The 22,415-nt window shown below is 41.3% G+C and overlaps 1 non-coding gene across 1 annotated transcript; it reads left to right on the top strand.

Moving 5' to 3' along the window:
- Positions 1-1,767: 1,767 nt before the first annotated feature.
- TRNAG-UCC lies at positions 1,768-1,840 on the top strand. Its single transcript has one exon. It is a non-coding gene; the product is annotated as a tRNA-Gly (tRNA).
- The last annotated feature ends 20,575 nt before the right edge of the window (positions 1,841-22,415 follow it).

Below are 22,415 nucleotides of genomic sequence, written 5' to 3' on the forward strand. Positions count from 1 at the left end.
GGGTCAGGGAACCAGATCCCACGTGCCACAACTAAAGCGCCTGCATGTGCTTTGTTGCTCAGTCACGTCTGACTCTTTGGCACCCCATGGACTGCAGCCTGCCAGACTCGTCTGTCCAAGGGGACTCTCCAGGCAAGAATACTGGCATGGGTTGCCATTTCCTTCTCCATAAAGATCCTGCACGCTGCAGCTAAAAGATCCCACATGCTTCAACAAAGATTGAATATTCTGCATGCTGAAACTAAGACCTAAGGCAGGCAAATAAATAAATTCTTTAAAAGGAACATGAATTGTCATTTATAACCAATATGAACAAGAGCACAGTTAAGGTTTTAAATGCAATTAAGGAGGTTGTGACATCTTAAACCAAATTAGCAAAGGAAGTGACTGCTTGACAGATGACTGGGACTCAGTTGAAGTCACAGAGATGCCGGGGCACTGAAAGAATTGTTGCAAGTGGGGACAGTGAAGCACTGGCAACAGTCATTGCCTAGAGCCTAATTTGCCCCTGCAACAACATATTGCAACCTCTTAAAGCCCATTTTATTTTTTGTACACCCACTTTTATTTCTGATATCCAAAAATATTCAACAATTTTATTAATTACAAAAGATCTCTGGGAATTCCCTGGTGGTCCAGGGTTAGGACTCTGCACTTCCAGTGCAGGGGCCCAGGGTTCAATTCCTGGTCAGGGAACTAAGATCTTACAGGCTGTGCAACACAGCCAAAAAAAAAAAAAATCTCTTTTTAAGTAGTGATACACAAAGGGTAATACAGCTACTCAGCATTTTTCGGTGCTTTTTCAGTGACAAATGCCTGTCAGTTATTCCTCACCTCAGTCCTTATTCTCAGATTTGTGATTACCTTAGAGAAGTTAACAGAGAAGGCAATGGCACCCCACTCCAGTACTCTTGCCTGGAAAATCCCATGGATGGAGGAGTCTGGCGGCCTGCAGACCATGGGGTCGTGAAGAGTCAGACACGACTGAGCGACTTCACTTTCACCTTTCACTTTCATGCATTGGAGAAGGAAATAGCAACCCACTCCAGTATTCTTGCCTGGAGAATCCCAGGGACGGGGGAGCCTGGTGGGCTGCCGTCTATGGGGTCGCACAAAGTCAGACACGACTGAAGCGACTTAGCAGCAGCAGCAGCAGAGAAGTTAATGGAGTTCTGAAGAGTAAAGTTTTGGGCAAGACAACTCATAAGATGGGGAGCACATGTATACCTGTGGCGGATTCGTTTTGATGTTTGGCAAAACTAATACAGTGTTTGAGGTTTAAAAATAAAATAAAATTAAAAAAAAAAAAGAATACGCATGATGAGGATCATTCTTTATATATGTTAAGTTGTTGTATTTTTAGTTCTTTCTCTCCTATAAATCAGATTTTCTGCAGCCTTTCCACCATTATGCCCTCAGAGAAGGGGAAAAAGCAACTCCACAGAAAGGAGGGAATGACTTAGAAATATTTTCTCCCAGTCAACAGGGGAAATTAAACTTTCCAGTAAATCGTGACTTCAAAATAAGAGACATAAGCAGAGAAACAAGTGTGGCCTGGTTCCTTTGCCTTGGGCCTACATCTCAAAGTAAGAGGTCGTTAGGTAAAAGCTGAGAGAAAAGTCCAAAGTTGAGGGGTTCCTGCCCCCACTTCCTATTGGGGCTCCAAGAAGAAACCTCATCCCAGAATAATTTCCTCATCAGTATAGAGGAGTCTCAATGGGGAGCTGGGAGGGGAAATGGTATGATTAGAAAGAGATATGTGGGAATTCCCTGGCAGTCCAATGGTTAGGACTCTGCACTTCCACTGCAGGGGGCCCAGGTTCAATCCCTGGGTGGGGAGCTAAGATCCCACATGCCACGTGGCACGGCCAAAAGTAGAAAGAGAAAAAGAAGACAAAGGTCTGAGGTAGCACCCCAAAGTCTTCCTCAGCTCCCTTATGAATAGAAAGGATCCAGAAATTCCCATGTTACCCATGGAGGGCTTCCTGATGAATTTCCATGGAGGTTGCCAGGGTAGCAGTGGAAAGATCCTGTGACCAAGGACCGCAGAACAAACCACCCAGTGTGGGAATACATAAGAGTCCCAACAGACCTCAGGAGCATGTGTGGTGTCAGCAAGAGATGAGGTGAGTCAGGTGATCTAAAGAACAGCCACGAAGGCCCACCAGACTGCGGGAGAGGCCCGGGCTCATCAGAAGCTGATACCAGCAGGTGGTCAGTGACCTGCAGAGGTGACACTGACGTAGGGAAAGCAGCAACACCAAGGCCTAAGCCTCAGCACAGACCTTGGGGCCACTCACCACCAGTGATGCTCTGATACATTAAATATTTAACAACAGACTCTCCAGAGAGGAAAAGCCCTGGTTTGTGGTATTTAGAGATATCCTTGGTGTAAAGACTGCCACCGAAGAAGATTTCATCTTTGCACCATCGAACACAGAGTTGGGAAGAGATGAGGTTCATAGAAGCATACAATTTTATAGTATTTCCACTTACAGATACAATTCATAGAACTTCAATAGCATAGATAACAGTAAAATATAGTCAAAAATTAGGAAGTGGTGAATTCTGAGTATTACTTTTCTTGTCAGTATTATTTCTTTCATGGTAAGTTTGTGCAACTTAGCTGTTATTGAATATTGTATTTAAAAACTGACTTGCAAAATTCCCCAAAATTAAATAATCAGTTCTGGTAAGCTGATGCAAGCCAGCTAGAGCATGCCACTGCTTAAGAAACCCTACCCATTTTTTCCAGATATCATCTTGGAGAGCCATACAGGTAGAGGAAGAAAAATCAAACCACTAGGTCATCTACCCCAAATAAATTAAATTATCATTAATTAATAAGTGTCAGTATCTACTATCACCTCCACCACTATCATTTCCAACCTGAAAGCTGGGGAAGAAGATGAAATCAGTTATAAAAAATTAAATAAACTGTATTTTCTTTTCATATCTCCATTTAAGTGTGTGTCAATTAAAAATTTTGTACCCAATGAAAAGATGCTCAACATCACTCATTGTCAGAGAAATGCAAATCAAAACCATAGTGAGGTACCATCTCACACCGGTCAGAATGGCTGCTGTCCAAAAGTCTACAAGCAATAAATGCTGGAGAGGGTGTGGAGAAAAGGGAACCCTCTTACACTGTTGGTGGGAATGCAAACTAGTACAGCTGTATGGAGAAGAGTATGGAGAAAGCCACTACAATATTGTAAAGTAATTAGCCTCCAATTAACATAAATAAATTTATATTAAAATTTTTTTAAATAAAAATAAGTGGATCCAGAGGATCTTCCTGACCCAGGGATGGACCCGGGTCTCCCGCATTGTAGGGAGACACTTTACTGTCTGAGCCACCAGGGAAGCCCATACGTGCAAACTTAAAAAAAAGTTTACAAACAATAAATGCTGGAGAGGGTGTGGAGAAAAGGGAACCCTCTTACACTGTTAGTGGGAATGCAAACTAGTACAGCCACTATGGAGAACAGTGTGGCTGCTGCTGCTGCTGCTAAGTCGCTTCAGTCGTGTCCGACTCTGTGCGACCCCATAGATGGCAGCCCACTAGGCTCCTCTGTCCCTGGGATTCTCCAGGCAAGAATACTGGAGTGGGTTGCCATTTCCTTCTCCAATGCAGGAAAGTGAAAAGTGAAAGTGAAGTCGCTCAGTCATGTCTGACTCCTAGCGACCTCATGGACTGCAGCCTACCAGGCTCCTCCATCCATGGGATTTTCCAGGCAAGAGTACTGGAGTGGGGTGCCATTGCCTTCTCCGGAACAGTGTGGAGATTCCTTTAAAAACTGGAAATAGAACTGCCATATGACCCAGCAATCTCACTGCTGGGCATACACACTGAGGAAACCAGAATTGAAAGAGACATGTGTACCCCAATGTTCATCACAGCACTGTTTACAATAGCCAGGACATGGAAGCAACTTAGATGTCCATCAGCAGACGAATGGATAAGAAAGCTGTGGTACACAAAACCTGACAAAGATCCCACAAAAAAAGAAAACTACAGGCCAATATCACTGATGAACATAGATGCAAAAATCCTTAACAAAATTCTAGCAATCAGAATCCAACAACACATTAAAAAGATCATACACCATGACCAAGTGGGCTTTATCCCAGGGATGCAAGGATTCTTCAATATCCGCAAATCAATCAATGTAATACACCACATTAACAAATTGAAAAATAAAAACCATATGATTATCTCAATAGATGCAGAGAAAGCCTTTGACAAAATTCAACATCCATTTATGATAAAAACTCTCCAGAAAGCAGGAATAGAAGGAACATACCTCAACATAATCAAAGCTATATATGACAAACCCACAGCAAACATTATCCTCAATGGTGAAAAATTGAAAGCATTTCCTCTAAAGTCAGGAACAAGACTAGGGTGCCCACTTGCACCATTACTATTCAACATAGTTTTGGAAGTTTTGGCCACAGCAATCAGAGCAGAAAAAGAAATAAAAGGAATCCAAATTGGAAAAGAAGAAGTAAAGCTCTCACTATTTGCAGATGACATGATCCTCTACATAGAAAACCCTAAAGACTCCACCAGAAAATTACTAGAACTAATCAATGACTATAGTAAAGTTGCAGGATATAAAATCAACACACAGAAATCCCTTGCATTCCTATACACTAATAATGAGAAAACAGAAAGAGAAATTAAGGAAACAATTCCATTCACCATTGCAATGGAAAGAATAAAATACTTAGGAATATATCTACCTAAAGAAACTAAAGACCTATATATAGAAAACTATAAAACACTGGTGAAAGAAATCAAAGAGGACACTAACAGATGGAGAAATATACCATGTTCATGGATTGGAAGAATCAATATAGTAAAAATGAGTATACTACCCAAAGCAATTTATAGATTCAATGCAATCCCTATCAAGCTACCAACAGCATTCTTCACAGAGCTAGAACACATAATTTCACAATTTGTATGGAAATACAAAAAACCTCGAATAGCCAAAGCGATCTTGAGAAAGAAGAATGGAACTGGAGGAATCAACCTACCTGACTTCAGGCTCTACTACAAAGCCACAGTCATCAAGACAGTATGGTACTGGCACAAAGACAGAAATATAGATCAATGGAACAAAATAGAAAGCCCAGAGATAAATCCATGCACATATGGACACCTTATCTTTGACAAAGGAGGCAAGAATATACAATGGATTAAAGACAATCTCTTTAACAAGTGGTGCTGGGAAATCTGGTCAACCACTTGTAAAAGAATGAAACCAGAACACTTTCTAACACCATACACAAAAATAAACTCAAAATGGATTAAAGATCTAAACGTAAGACCAGAAACTATAAAACTCCTAGAGGAGAACATAGGCAAAACACTCTCTGACATACATCACAGCAGGATCCTCTATGACCCACCTCCCAGAATATTGGAAATAAAAGCAAAAATAAACAAATGGGACCTAATTAACCTTAAAAGCTTCTGCACAACAAAGGAAACTATTAGCAAGGTGAAAAGACAGCCTTCAGAATGGGAGAAGATAATAGCAAATGAAGCAACTGACAAACAACTAATCTCAAGAATATACAAGCAACTCCTACAGCTCAACTCCAGAAAAATAAATGACCCAATCAAAAAATGGGCCAAAGAACTAAATAGACATTTCTCCAAAGAAGACATACAGATGGCTAACAAACACATGAAAAGATGCTCAACATCACTCGTTATCAGAGAAATGCAAATCAAAACCACTATGAGGTACCATTTCACACCAGTCAGAATGGCTGCGATCCAAAAGTCTACAAGTAATAAATGCTGGAGAGGGTGTGGAGAAAAGGGAACCCTCTTACACTGTTGGTGGGAATGCAAACTAGTACAGCCACTATGGAGAACAGTGTGGAGATTCCTTAAAAAACTGGAAATAGAACTGCCTAATGACCCAGCAATCCCACTGCTGGGCATACACACTGAGGAAACCAGAAGGGAAAGAGACACGTGTACCCCAATGTTCATCGCAGCACTGTTTATAATAGCCAGGACATGGAAGCAACCTAGATGCCCATCGGCAGATGAATGGATAAGAAAGCTATGGTACATATACACAATGGAATATTACTCAGCCATTAAAAAGAAGGCATTTGAATCAGTTCTAATGAGGTGGATGAACTGGAGCCTATTATACAGAGTGAAGTAAGCTGGAAAGAAAAACACCAATACGGTATACTAATGCATATATATGGAATTTAGAAAGATGGTAACAATAACCTGTATGCAAGACAGCAAAAGAGACACAGATGTATAGAACAGTCTTTTGGACTCTGTGGGAGAAGGCGAGGGTGGGATGATTTGAAAGAATAGCATTGAAACATGTATATTATCATATGTGAAACAGATCACCAGTCCAGGTTCGATGCATGAGACAGAGTGCTCAGGGCTGGTGCACTGGGATGACCCTGAGGGATGGGCTGGGGAGGGAGGTGGGAGGGGGGCTCAGGATGGGGAACACATGGACACCCATGGCTGATTCATGTCAATGTATGGCAAAAACCACCACAATATTGTAAAGTAATTAGCCTCCAATTAAAATAAATTAATTAATTTTAAAAAAATTTTGTACCCAGTAATGGAAGGCAATGACAGTAGCTTCTGTGGGTGTAGGTTTATCATTCTCACATAACAGAGTCAGGCCTGCTTGTACTCCATGGTCACAGAATAGCTGCACCAGCCCCATGAAACACACTTCCAGTCAAGTCCAGATAAAGGGGAAAAAAGCCCAGCAATTTCTGTACGCTTTTATCAGGAGCACAAAAATGTTCCCCAGAATCTGCCTTCTCTTGCGCCTCCCCACTCACTTCCTCTCAGTGGACTTCTGTTACTTGAGTCTTGCTGTTCTGAACTAGGTTACTCAGCCACCTCTACCTGCAAAGGAGACTGGGAAGGATACCTTAATTAGCCTAGACCCGTCATGATCCACTGCCCGGGGTTGGGCATGCTGCTGTCAATAAGGAAAAAAATCAGGGTCCTGTTAGTAAGGAAAAAGGGGGTAATGGAGAACAGGCAAGCTGAAAGCAAGTGGGGCATAACATTAGTCAGTGTTTCTAACCCCAATATACACAGCAAAGTGGAAGAACAATTTTAAAGGGGAAGGAGCCAAGATTTGGCATTTTTTCCCCAGAGTTTAAGATGGAAATGCAGGAAGAGCCTGGCAGTATCTCTCACATCTAATCAGAGACTGTGAAACGTGAAAGTAATAATCACTCAGTTGTGTCCAACTCTTTGTGACCCAGGCTCTTCTGTCCATGGAATTCTCCAGTCAAGAACACTGGAGTGGGTTGCCATTTCCTTCTCCAGGGGATCTTCATGACCCAGGGATCAAACCTGGGTCTCCTGCATTGCAGGCAGATTCTTAACTATCTGAACCACCAGGGAATCAGAGGTTATTAGGGGTGCAAACAGAAGGGAGGCTTGGAGGGTTTAGCCGCCCAAGTACTGGTCCCCCTCAGATTCCTAAAGGAAAACCACTTCCTTTTAGCAGGAAATGGGGTAAAGACACTGAAGTTCAATGTTTAAGAGGCTTCCCCATCAGGGAGAAGTAGGAATAATAGACTCCTGTTGCTTAATAGTTTAGGATGCTCAGAGCTTTTACCAAGCAGTGCGTTCTACGGACCTGAGTCCCACTTGTTCTCTGCTGAGTACAGACTTCAGGTGTCACTCACAAAGCCAGGGAGAGCAGCAGGGCTGAGAAGGAAAGTGAAAAGATCCTTTCTCCTCTGCTTCTGATGAACCTCTAGACTCACAAAGGTTAATTGCTCAAAGGGTTGGGGCTTATTCCTTGGGAAAGGAGCTAAATGACTAAACATCTGTGGGTGTTGAGTCACACAGCCCATCAGCAAATGGAGCCTGCCCTACTGTGACTGGCTGCATGACCATCACTGGCCAATTGCAGGAATCATACTAGATCCAGGAAAAAAGCAAGTCACAGATGCTCAGGACAGGGTCTAGAGTAGGTGAAAGATTAACTCCTATGTTAAATTAAAAGTTCCATATTTTCTGATACAAAATGTAGGCCTTTTGGTTGAACAAACTGAATAAATGCAACAAATTTCAAGCAAAAAACATCTGAGACTCATCGGGCCACACTCCAAAAATTACACATGTGCATTAAGTTCCTTCTTCTAGTGTAGCCAATGCTTTTCCCCCTCTCATATAGTATTAACTTGTTTAAAGATCATGTATACAACAGCATTTTTAATTTTCCGTGTTTCTCAATCATAGTTCTCTCCCTGAAATCTTTATTTGTTGGAAGGAAAAAAAAAAAATTTCTGCCTCTTTAAACAAGTACTCAGACCTGAAAATGTTAGCTAATTTCATTTTCTTGATACAGTGTGTCTGTGATCAGAACTGAGTCATACCAAAAATACTTCGACAAGATTTGACCTTTTACTTAAACCCCACATTGAGATAATCTACTTAAAATCGTTATCAATAAGACCTTTGTTTTTAAAAGCACATTTAAAATAAATCACTTTTTTAAAGGAGAAAACTGTTTTCAATTAAGTTCTTTACAGGCAATCAGCTTGAAAGTTATGTTTGCTCTTTTATTTTCTTTATATATAAATTATGCCCAAGAGTGCCATGATAATAGTACTACACAAACTATGCTTTACCTTTGTATTTACTTCTTGTCAAAATAAACTGTACACATTAATTTGTTTTTAGAGTGCTTTATGACCAGCAAGCCCCGGGGTAAAAACAATGCAAGCCACCACCATTTTTTACTATGAATGAGCAAAACCAAGTCCAATTATATGAGCATAATTAATGCTTAATTCCTTCTGACAAACAGTTTTCTTGCAGTAGAAAAATTTTATTCAACTATAACAATGTTTCATTATTTAGAAAACTTTGGAAGACAGACTTTTTTGCTTGAGTGCCTGAGCAAAGTAATATTGTGATACCTAAATAAGGCTAATTACTAGGATTGGTTTCCTGTATGTTTTAGTCACCTAATTCTTTTGTCATCAAACTCCTGTTGCTCCTCAAAATGCTGGGAACTTACGAGATAGACACATAACCTAAAAATTATACATTCCAAAATAGATATTTCTCAAATTTCCTAATTTTCTCCCTTTGGCTTCGCCCTCTACTCCATCCATGTTTAAAGGCTGCTTATTAGTGGCAGATTTTACATTTCCCTTAGTGATTTACTATTAACGTTCTACAGGAGTAAAATTATGACCCGAGCAAGCACAAGTCTGGAAAAGAAAATAATCTAGGAATGAAATAATTATATTTACTTATTTTATATATAAATTTAATCCAAATCTGTGTGTGTGTGTGCACACGCAGTCGAGTTCAACTCTTTGCAATCCCAGGTACTGTATTCCACTAGGCTCCTCTGCCCATGGAATTTTCCAGGCAAGCACACTGGAGTGGGTTGCCGTTTTTTTCTCCAGGGGATCTTTCTGACCCAGGGATTGAACCTGTGTCTGCTGCATTGGCAGGCAGATTCTTCTACACGCCACCTGGGAAGCTCCTTAAAAACAAAAAAGCACTCTAAAAACAAATTAATTTGTACAGTTTATTTTGACAAGATGTAAATACAAAGTGAATATAATGCCCCCACTCCAATATTCTTGCCTGGAGAATTCCAAGGGCAGGGGAGCCTGGCGGGATACAGCCCATGGGGTCGCAAAGAGTTGGACACCACTGAGCGACTAACACTGTCAATCCAAATCACTATAAAATGATTCTGCTTCTAAAGTTACTTCTTAAGTTAGCTATGGGGGTAAGTGCAGGATTTTTTGAAAATTGGATATCATCGGATATTTCTTGGATTTCTCCTCTTTTACCCCTCCCACCATGGCCTAGGTAAGGAAACACAGGGTGAGGCCCCAGAGTCCAGAGTGTAGCTGGAAGAGGTGTTTATTTCAAGGATTTAGAAATGAGGAGAATTAGAGAAGAGTCAAGAAGAGAAAGAAGCTGAAAATCTCATCAACCAAAAGGGGCAAGCACAGAGCTAGAAATGAAAGACAATGGTCAAGTTTGAGACTCTGGATGAGTACAAAGAACAGCCCTGGAGAAGATCTGGAGCAATGAGGTGTGCTTGTACCAGCCACAAACCACCACAAGGAAGGGACATGGTGAGAAAGGGATTGGGTGTGACCAAGCAGTCTGGTTGGAAGACACAAAGGGCAGCAATAAGAATGAACACAGACTTCTAGTAAAGCCAACAGTTCTCATGAGTCTTTCTTTTGGGCCAGTTGAAAGTGAAAGTCTCTCAGTCAGGTCCAACTCTTTGTGACCCCATGGACTATATGGTCCATGGAATTCTCCAGGCCAGAATACTGGAGCAGGTGGCCATTCCCTTCTCCAGGGGCTCTTCCCAACCCAGGGGTCAAACCCAGGTCTCCCACATTGCAGGCAGATTCTTTACCAGCTGAGCCACCAGGAAAGCCCACTGGCCAGTTACTGGTCCAGAGATCTCTGAGATTTACCACAAAGATAACAACATTACAGCATATTTTGCCTCCCAGTTAATTGGACTAAGAAAGTTAGGAGCTATATTTCCACCCCTCTTTTGAAGCCACCTCTGAAAGAAAGAGCCCCACACCCAGAAAGCCTGTCCCACCCAAAAGGTATTTCCCTGCACTGTGGCCCAAATAACTCCACCAGTCTGTTGACAGACTTGTCTCTCAGAAAAATTCTCAGATGAAGAAAGCTGACAATACAAAACCCAAAAGGCATCATACTGAGGTGAGTCAGCTTAAGCAGGTTTCTCTGAGACAACACAAGTTAGATGAATCAAATGGGGAAAAAAACCACAGGCTTTCTTTAAGCTATCATTCAGGCAGAAACTCTGGTCTAACTATTCCTTTTGAGGTGGGTAAACCATTTAGAGACTTTATGGAGTGGATATAGCACCTTCTATGGTGAAAAAGAACATCATCTTTTCATAGAACAGAGAAAGAACTATCATTTCCTGATGTCAAGGACAGCAATATAAAGTATATACCCTAAATTGTTAAATGGAGTGGAAGAAAAGATATCTCTGGATCAATATAACCCTTTGAGAAAAACACATGAGCTAAATAATTTTATTACAACTTTCCCATGCCTTTCCTTTTACTGAAATCTAAAGACACGATCATATCCATCAAGGGGGGCTTCCCTTTCAGTCAGTAAAGAATCTGCCTGCAGTACAGGAGACGCGGGTTCAATCCCTGGGTTGGGAAGATCCCCTGGAGAAGGAAATGGAAACCCACTCCAGTATCCTTGCCTGGAAAATCTCATGGACACAGGAGCCTGGTGGGCTGCAGTCCATGGGGTCACAAAGAGTCAGGCACAACTGAGCTACTAACACTTACTTACTTACTTATCCATCAAGGGATACCCATACATGAAAGTGAGAAAGTTGCTCAATCGTGCCCAGCTCTTTGCAACCCCATGGACTGCGGCCTATCAGGCTCCTCTGTTGCATGGGATTCTCCAGGCAAGAAAACTGGATCGCGTTGTCATGCTCTTCTCCAGGGGATCTTCATGACCCAGGGACCAAAACTGGGTCTCTGCATTGTAGGCATATTCTTTACCATCTGAGCCCCATCCATGTACATGAATGGAAATTGTATTGTAAATTATATATTCCTACAATCTTGTAAATACTATTAAGGATAAATTTATATGTCAACTTGACTCGGCTCCAGAGTACCCAGATATTTGATCAAACATTATTCTGAGTGTGTTTGTAAAGGTGTTTGTGCATGAGATTAACCTTTGAACAGATAGCCTGAATAAAGCAGACTGCACTCACTACTGTGGGTGGGCCCCATCCAACCAGTTGAAGGCCAGGATAGAACAAAAGGGATGAGTAGGAGAGAATTTCCTCTGCCTGACTGCCTACAAGCTGAGATATCAATTTTCTCCTCTCTCCAGACTTGAACTGAAACATCATCTCAAGCCTGCCAGCCTTCAGAGTAAAACTACATTATCAGCTCTCCTGGGTCTTCAGTTTGCACACCCATCCTGAAGATCTTGGAATTTGTAAGCATCTGCAGTCACCTGAGCCAAATGTACATATGTATATATATTATACACACACACATCCTGTTTCTTTGGAGAACCCTAATACAGATGCTTCTACAAATTTTATAGCAAACTTGTATAAAAAATAAAGATATATCAAGTAGGCTTAGCTGTTTTCTTCTCCCCTGGACCCATAGCCATATATTCTGCTCTGGCAGTAACTCAAAGAATGATTGGGAGTAGAAGTCACACCCAGACCTAAAAGGCACTAGCCATTGCCCCCACCACCACCATTGTATTTAGAGCTGCCACATTCAGTCAGACCCATTTACATCTAAACCTACCACTTCATGGGCATCCCTGGTGGCACAGTGGTAAAGAATCCTCCTGCAATGCAGGAGACACAGGCGATGCAGCTTCAGTCCCTGGATCAGGAAGATCCCCTGGAGGAGGGCATGGCAACCCACTCCAGTATTCTTGCCTGGAGAATCCCATGGACAGAGGAGCCTGGAGGGCTACAGTCCATGGGGTCGCAGAGTCAGACATACTGAAGCGACTGAGCGTGCAGGCATGCTACCACTTCATATGACTTTTGGGAAGCAGGCCGTTTTAAACAACATAATTTCTAAAGACAAAACAAGAAAGGAAGTGAGGAGTGCTGCTTCGGGCCCACTGTCTGGTATACACTGTAACTAGAACCGTACACCTCCCTTTGTAGTGGCCCCACTGATTTAATGAAAGAGTGAAGGCAGGTTGATCTGGTTTGCAGGGTCTTAGAAGACTTGACTGAACACATTATATCAACTTAAGAACAAGCAATGTGTCTCAAGCCAAGGTCAAAGAGTAAATGAGAGCAAAACATTCGAAATGATATGAAATTTTCATTCACCAGAATTCTGGGGCAAGGGTAGCTTATGTTCACAAGGAAACCCACCAGAGCTAGAGAGTACACATTCTAGAGGAAATGAGTGTGTAGTGTGGGAGAGCACACCCAAAAGTGCACTCCACATGGAACAAGAGAGATTTTCACCATTGTCTTGAGTGAGAAGCTGGTGGGAAGGAAAAAGGTGCAAAAGGAAATTTTAGGAAGCTTTCTGTATGATTTCACTATGTGAAACTGCTATATTGATATATTTTAAAAATAAACCTTAAGGTAAATATTTACATTATTGTTTAAGGTTTCTTGAGTTACCTTTTGTTGAAAGTTGTACTTACAAGAGATTAGAGCTATGCAAGGAAGCCTGGCTTTATGTGAGTTTCATTTAAACAAAGTCCATCTTCAGATTTCAACATATTTCCCAAGCCCTTGTCAGGGAAGACCTTGCCTTTTATTATAACAACTGATGATCCTTGATAAGGAGAACATGGAAAGATGGAACTCTGGTGAAATCTTAGCTTATTTTTATGACTTTTAGTATCTTGTGGCATAAGCATTCATCAATCAACTCTAAAAAAGCAACGTGGAGCTCATCCGATATTTTAACTCGGGGCATGGCTCTAAGTTTCCTCCATAATGTCCCAGATCAACAGTAAGTTTCTATAGACTCTACACAGCACATGTAGAGAAGGCAACAAATACCAGCTCCAACAATATTCTCATCACCTAGGAAGACTAGAAAATATTTTACATTAAAAAGGGAACACAGGGGCTTCCCTGGTAGCTCAGTGGTAAAGAATCTGCCTGCCAACGCGGGAGACACAGGTTTGCTCCCTGATTTGGGAAGATCCCATGTGCCATGGAGCAACTAAGACCAAGAGCCACAACAACTGAAGCTGCGCTCCAGAGCCCAGGAGCCACAGCTGCTGAGCCCTTGTGCTGCAGCTACATGGCACGAGGAACCTCTAGGAAGCTTGCAGCCCTAGAGCTCGTGCTCCTCAACTGGAGAAGCCACCGCAGTGAGAAGCCCACTCACCGCAACGAGAGAGTAGCCCTTGCTCACCACAACTACAGAAAGGCCTGTGCACAGCCAAAAGATAAATACACAAAAATTATTTTTTAAAAAAGAAAAGGAATACAGCATGTTACCAGCCTGAATTATATCACAAAAGGCACCAGAAAGAAAAACCAGACGTTACTATAGTGTAATATCTTAGGAGACAGATTCTAAAATCAGCACTTAGGGTTAAAATTACACAGGATCAAAATGACCCTAGAAAATCCCTAAGGAGGGATGAGGGAAATACATGTAGGAAATACCATGTAGGAAATACACAGTCCCTCATTTCAGGCCAACACACCCGGATTTTCCTCCAAAGGTAAAACAGATGACCATGGTTTTGGTTAAAATCAGAGACCTGGCTTCTGTTTAGAGACTATATGGTAACAGCAATATGTTATGTCAATCAATATCAAAACCCCACTCAACAGGAGGAGAAGTTCATAGCATGAGCAGCACACGGGAACTAAGACAACCGAAGGAAGGGCAGGCTGTTTTCAGTCATCTCCTGCATGTCCCAAGGCAAGCGCTCACTCCGTGGAGGAGGGAGCAAAATTTTCTAAGTATAATTGTATTTGTTTAAGCTAAATATACAGTTGATATGATTCCAATCTATTCAGAAGAGAAAACATAGTGGGAAAGAAGACACATCAAAGTGGACTTGACCCTAATTAAAGCACTGAATTTGACCCGACAGCTGAAGACTCAGCGTCACTCACACTAAGTTTGCATGAATGTTTAGTCTCGCCAGCAAATACACTTTTTTGAAATCCAAAAGATACCGAAGTTTCTTTGAATTCTCAGAATTATCCTGAAGGTGGAGAGAAGAGAAACCACCTCCAGAGTAGACACTGGCCCAGAAGAGTTTAAGAAAAGTCACGCTCTGTTTTCCACTAACTTAACAGAGAGTTGTGGCCCCATGAAAACCAGCAATGACGCAACATGACAGACACAAAGCATGTTCTAAAAAGCTGAGAAGCCAGAGAAGAACACTTCCCAGTCCCAGAGTCACCGGCATGCGAGTCATCCAAAGATTGCTGGAATAAGATGTACTGTGAACACAGCTGATTTTAAACCCCGTGGGTTGCAAAGCATGAGAAGCCCATCTCGGATATTCTTCTATGAAAGCCCTGTGGCCACCGATGATCATCCCACCTACCCAAGCATCTGGACAGGAAAGGCCAAGCTAGAGCCAGTTGTCTATGTCTGCATTTGAGAGAAGCTGAATAGGAATCTGATTCTTTTTTAAGTTATATTAATAGTTTAATAATCATCATCATTATTACAATTACCACTAATTATCTCTTTATTCCCACTGTCCACCACAAAGCCCAGTATGCAGTAGACTCAGTCAATCAAATAGAACTGTGGTTAACATATTAACTATGATTCGTCCAGAACTCTGCCGTCCAGTACAATAGCCACCGGCTATATGTGGCTACTGAGCACTTAAGACTGTGTCTAGTCCAAATTAAAATGTTCTGTAAGTTTAAAATACACATCTGAGGTTGAAGACTTAGTATAGAAAACAGAAAGCAAAATATCTCATAAATAATATTTTATATTGATTACAGGTTTAAATGATATTATTTTGAATCTTTCAGGTTAAATAAAATGAATTCTTAAAAACAATTTTGCCAGTTTATTTTCACTTTTCAAAATGAGATTGCAGTAGAACTACCATATAATCCAGAAATTCCACCTCTGGGTATTTACCTTAAGAAACAAAAACACTAATTGAGAAAGATACAGGAATTTCCTGGTTGTCCAGTGGTTAGGACTTGTGTTTTCACTGCCAAGGGCCCATGTTCAATCCTAGTGGATCTGATTCTGAAGTACCCTCATTTTTGTGTCCTTTAATTACCATCAGTCAAGTCCAGCCTAAGAATTCGATTCCCAAACCAGTCCTTGTCTCTTCCCCTGGGATAGAGAAGAAAAGGCAGGGCAACGATGGGACAGCAGTGATGAGGGCGCAAGGGATGAAGAATTAGGGTCTGAGAAGACAAACAGAAACGGAGGCTGCCACCAGAGAGGCTGACCCAGCAGTAGCATGACCGCTGCCCTCGGCTGCCCCAGGCTATCCATTCAACAAACACTGGTTGAGCGTCTATTATGTGCACAGTACCCTGCCGTGCATTTCTCATGTTTGACTGTCTTAAGAGGGGATTGTTTTCAGTGTCTTTTTTATTGACGCCCCCAGTTTACTGGGTAAGTAAGCAATGACCTTCCCTTTCCTTACGGCAGGCCACAGTTCTCACCCCACCTTTATGCAGTCAGGCTCCTGACCCCAGAGGCAATGAAAAGAGGCCAGACACAGCTGTAAGCCAGGGGAATTGCCTCAAATATGGTCGGAGCTTCGAAATCAAAGCAGGGACTGGGTTCACGCAGTGTTCAGTGGTAAAACAACGCTTCGTTTTCACTGCAGATCCCTGGAGGAACATATTTAGCACAGAAATTTGAGAACACTTGGATTATTCACTAGGGCTCAAAAAGGGAAGCCAATGAGGGTAATTTACAGTATTACAAGAGATTTTCAAGTTCAGAGATCAAGGATGGAGTCTATAAGATTGCAACACAAGTTAACATAAAGCAAGGGTTGTATGTGGTGAGGCTGACAGAGGATCCACTTCATCTTCTGAGGGAAGAAAGATGCCTGCAATCCAGTTGCCATTTCTCAAAAAGACCGTTTCCTGCCTGCAGTTCAGGAATTGAAGAAACCGTTGCTCCTAAGCCACAGAATTCATCTTTTCCTTGATCTAGCAAAAATGTGCCCGTCTGTGACAATGCACTTTTGGGCAGTTAGAAAACAAGATCAAAGACAAGGAAATCCCAGTCACTGTCTTCTGAAAGCTCTCCTCAAGACTGAGACCATGGTCTTTGCTCTCCTTGACACTGTTTATTGATTTTTCTTTCTTTTCAGTTAAAAACCATAATTATTAAAAGAAAAATAAAGTAACCGTGAGCATTGATAAGCTATTGTCCCGATGTACTTGTACCTGCATGAGAAAAAGCTGAAAGTAGATAATTTAAAATACATTATTGACTAGAGATGAATTAATATGTCTTTTGCTACCTGAACATTTTTGACCAGAGATGTATCAATATGTTTTTAGAGAGTGATATAATTAACATTGCCATGAGCAGTTGTTAGAGTTTAAAATTGATCAAAGATTCATTATACAATTTATTACTGTCATTAGCATTTACATTTTGCTCCATTAGGTTTTTATTCCAACCTTGCATATATTATAAACTTAAAATTTTCAAAAATGACACACCGCAAAATTTTGAGTAAAGAAGACTTTTTCAGTGAATTTTATGCAGATACTTTCTCTGCTTGACATATATACTAGTATCTCAGAAGATGACAGTTCTTCAGAATATAGTTCTGATTCAGACAATATGAATACTAGGCCAACAAAAAGATAAAAAACCTTAGCTACTGATTCTGATACACAAGGTGAAAATGAAACTCACAGTGTTGGAGGATGCTCCTTTGCTTCTATAGAAGAGTGGATTGAAGACAATATTTCACAAAAGTTAGGAAACTTGACAGGTACGTCAGGTGTAACTATGGTATGTAATAACCCTCAAAGTGTTGGGCTCCCAGGTGGCACTAGTAGTAAAGAACCCGCCTAATGCAGGCGACGTAAGAGACATGGGTTTGATCCCTGGATCAGGAAGATCCCCTGGAGGACGGCATGGCAACCCACTCCAGTATTCTTGCCTGGAGAGGAGGACAGAGGAACCTGGGGGGGGCTACAGTTCATAGGGTTGCAAAGAGCTGGACGCAACTGAAGCAACTTAACACACATACACACAACTCATAAAGTGTTAGTGAAATAATAGAATTAATTTCTGGCCAGCCAACATAAAAATCACTGGCCACAGGCATAGTGTCTGCAAAAATCCCCCAGTCAGTAATGAGTTAAAAAGTTCCTAGACAGGGACTGCAAGAAAGGGAGAATAGAAAGCAGAATCCAACTCCTTTCTTACCTCAGTAAATGTTTTGGTCCAAAACCATCCCTCTCAATTAGTCTGGTTATTTATCTCATTAAATGAAGCAATAAGCCACGGTAAAACCATCAAGCACAGCATAAAATAACTTATCAGTATTATTATTCCCTGGCCTTGAATCTAAAGAGGAAGAATAACTTAATGGTGCTAATACTGAGAAACAAAGAACTGCCAGCTGTCTAACTAGAACCTATAGTTTATTTACCATCCGATTACAGCAGAGGAAAAAGACATCGTAAGCCCAGTCCAAAAGCCTAAAACAGAGAGTTTGAGGTAAAGAGAAAAGGAGCTTTGGGATAAGAGATGAGAGGATTCCAACCCCTTAAATATGGATTTTCATGGAAAAGACAAAGGGAATATAAAAACAGAGCAGCCAGTATCAGAGTGGGAAGGACTGGGAAGTAGGGACGAAGCGTCCACTGTGAGAACTGTTGAGGAATGTCTGAGGGACACATGTGCAAGGCGCCAGATCTGCACCCTAACTCCCACCCCGGCACACAACTCCTTCCACACACACATCCAGAAGTAAGCAGAGGCGACCCTGGCGGAATGCCATGAGCACATCCTTTGAGGTGGGCCAGGGCAGCCAGAGGGCAGGGAGACACATGAAGCGAGTCTGCCTCAGAGGGGGCTGGGGCGCTTGGTGGAGGAGCACAGGTCCTGGCAAACATGGTCGGTATGAAAAAATTTCCTCTGCCCAGAGATAACGTGGCCAGTTGTGACAGCCTAAGACCCTGCCTCTTCGTCACCCTCCACCCTTGGATGCTGGGTCTCTGTGTAAATTTACATCCAACAAAGGTTTCCTGTTCCTATTATTTGAACAGGAAGGATTTGTGCATCTGAACCGGAAGGAAATTCACCAATTCTGTGCAGTTCTACTGTACACAAATTCTACCAATTTCTGACAGATCCCTCCTCAGCTCTTACTTTATTATAAGCTAGTAAGGTGGCTCAGACGGTAAAGCGTCTGCCTACAATGCGGGAAACCCGGGTTCCATCCCTGCGTCGGGAAGATCCCCTGGAGAAGGAAATGGCAATCCCCTCCAGTATTCTTGCCTGGAGAATCCCATGGACAGAGGAGCCTGGTGGGCTGCAGTCCATGGGGTTGCAAAGAGTCGGACACGACTGAGCGAATACTCTTTAAGCACACACACACCATTGTCTATGTGTGTGTTAGTTGCTCAGCTGTGTCCGACTCTTTTGCAACCCCATGGACTACAGCCTGCCAGGCTCTATCCATGGAATTCTTCAGGCAAGAATACTGGAGTGGATTGCCATTCCCTTCTCCACACCATTGTGTATAAGAATAAACAAATAGAGACTTCCCTGGCAGTCCAGTGGTCATGACCTCTCCTTTCAATGCAAGGGGTACAGGTTCGATCCCTGGTAGGGGAGCTAAGGCCCCACATGCCTCGAGGTCAGAAAACCAAAACATAAAACAGAAGCAGTAGTGTAACAAATTCAATGAAGATGTTAAAAGTGGTCCACATTAAAAAAAATAATGGAGAAGGCAATGGCAACCCACTCCAGTACTCTTGCCTGGCAAATCCCATGGACAGAGGAGCAAAAAAATAATAATAACAGAATAAATACAGTAAAAGTCCTTCTAGCCAACCTGCCCTAAAGACTATATATTTAACAGGCATGAAAGTCCTATACATACAAAAGACATAGAGCTCTATGTCCTCGGGAAAACATACAGGGAGACACCACAGCATCTTTAGTTCTCACAAGCCTGCAGGTTTCTTCCCCTACCAATTGCATGGTAGGCTTTCCAAGTGTCACTTGGTAGTGAAGTTGTGCCATTTGTACTTACTATGATGATATAATTCAATTAAATATTGTATGAGCCGGTGAAATATGAGTAGAGAGTTACATCTGAAAAAGCAAATCAAGTTACTTTAAATAATCAATAAAGATGAGTTTCTAAGAAAATCTGCTCTTAAATTGGCTGTGAGTGATGCAACTAGCAATGACAGAGAAGTAGCATAAAAGTACACAAGGACCCTGCACTCATCACATCACAAGTATCTTCAAGTTCTTGCTCCTGTTTAAAGAAACTGAAACCAGAAATCATAAGTAATTCATTTTGAGTATGATTTATGTAAGAAAGATGATATGAATAATTAGCAGGCCCATTTTCGAAGAAAATGCCTTGACCTTATACTAAAAGGTTGGCTAACTGAATGTATAGGGCTATATTTTAGTTTAAAAGATGCGTCTGCATCATTTTCTGAAGTCAGTTCCATGAGGAGAGACACCAGGTCTATTTTGTTTACTGTTGTATTGACAGCGCTTATCTCAGGGACCAACATATACCAAACAGTCAAAAAATATTTGCTTCATAAATAAGTGTTGAAGATGAATATTCTACATCTAATATTCTATCTATAGGTCAGGACCCAGGTAGGGGAGAGCAGTGGATATAGGCTGTGAAAACTGCACCTGATTCTGTCTGTAAGAAGGAATTCATTGAAGACGTCTGAGCAGTTGAGTAACATGACTGAAGTAAGGAGTAGGAAGATTAACCTGTCTGCAATTAGTAGGATATGTTAAAACAATCTACATGTCCTGTCCGTTGATGAATGAATGGATAAACAAAATGTAGTTATATACATAAAATCTGTGCGCATGTGCTCAGTCATGTCCAACTGTTTGCCATCCAAGACTATAGTCCACCAGGCTCTTCTGTCCATGGAATTTTCCAGGCAAGAATACTGGAGTGGGTTGCCATTTCCTTCTCCAATATACATACAATGGAATATTACTAAACCTTTATAAAGAAGGAAATTCTGACACATGCTACAACATAGATGAAACTTGAAAACATTATATAAGTCAAACAAGCCAGGCACAAAAGGAGAATGGATATACTAGGAGTTTGCATTTTTCCACATGACTGGAGCAAAACATTTGACATGTACAAGATTAGAGTTAGAGTGGTTACCAGACAGAATATGGAGGAGACATGGCAACTCTGATAAAGAGTTGGGACTTGGCACTAGTGTTTGAATGAGTCTAACTAAAATGTTCACAGTCATTCATGGAGTTAAAAAAAAAAAAGAGGAGAAACTGATGACAAGATGATCCAAGAGGCTGTTTCATCCATGCATGGTCTAAAGTACCAGACCTCATATTGGAAATAGAAACGAGGGAAAGAACTTTTAACAAAGCAACACAAAGGAAATATAAATGACTCGTTGATTTATAAACAAAGGGTTTAACAAAAAGAAAACGTCAAAGTTTTCAGCCTGGGACTGGAAAGATGATGGTACCATTAAGAGAAAAGATAGGACCAACAGAAAGAAGTAGTTTAGAAGTTAAAATGATTTCCCTCTTTACACACAAAGTTGGAGGTGAGAAAAGAAAAAAAGCAAGATGGGAAAGTCCAGTAAATAGTTAGAGATTTCAGTAAGAGATTTAAGTAAGTGATACAAAAAAAGATAGCTAGTTCAGTCTACCAAAGGATGCTGAGGACATCACCCTCACTATGTAGTGGCTGGTGAATTAATAATGACCTCCAAGTAAAAGACCTATATGGGTACAGCGAACATACTGCCTGCTTTGCCAAAGACTGATCACTACCACAGAAACAAGCTATTGAAAGGTTATGAAAAAACAACAATGCATACATCCCCTGGTCTAAAATCAAGCACATTCTATTTAGATTATAATATGCTGAAATAATTTTTTGAAGGAATTGCTGTGCTGTGCAAGCCGTGTCCAGCTCTTTGAAGGAAATAGCTATTTTATTTCATTTCCTTTCTCTATCAATTTTGGCAGGGAATCTTTGCATTAAGCTTCTGGCATAGCAGAAAGAGAGGAATCCTTGTAGTCAGACTGACCTGGGTTCATTATCTCTGCCATGTACTGTCAGTGAGAAGCTAAAGTAAATGACCACCCCATATCACCCCATCCAAATTCAGGTTCTCATCTGGATGTCCTGTCAGGGTTGGGGGTACTGTGGGTAAAATGTGTAGCACATACTATTTAAACAGTTCATAGCTATTTTAATGAAATATCCCCATTGTCTATACATCTTCTAGAATAAAGAAGATGAGGGTCTGAGTTTGAATGTGCCAATGCCAAAAAAACTTTGGGTAGTGGAACATGAACTTGGCATCCTCTGGGCCAAGAAGAGGTTCAGATTTGATGTTTATTTGGTTCTTCTTGTGATTGTTTTGGGAGGTTTGGGGAAAATGGGTATCAAAAAAGTGAAAAGGTGTTTGAGAAATAATTTTTGAGACAGATTTCCTTGGGTGGACTAATAGAACCAAAGGAGAAAACTTTAGAATCTATACTCTCAACTTCTCAATCCAGTTTTCTGAATTACTCATCTGAGATTTCTTAGTCTAATAGCAACATACATTCTAGCACCATAATGTATGAAGGATTGTCAATATCCTATTCTTTGGCATTATTATTATTCACCTAGC

The sequence above is a fragment of the Bubalus bubalis genome, chromosome 13, assembly GCF_019923935.1.
Source record: "Bubalus bubalis isolate 160015118507 breed Murrah chromosome 13, NDDB_SH_1, whole genome shotgun sequence".
NCBI classification, from domain to species: domain Eukaryota; kingdom Metazoa; phylum Chordata; class Mammalia; order Artiodactyla; family Bovidae; genus Bubalus; species Bubalus bubalis.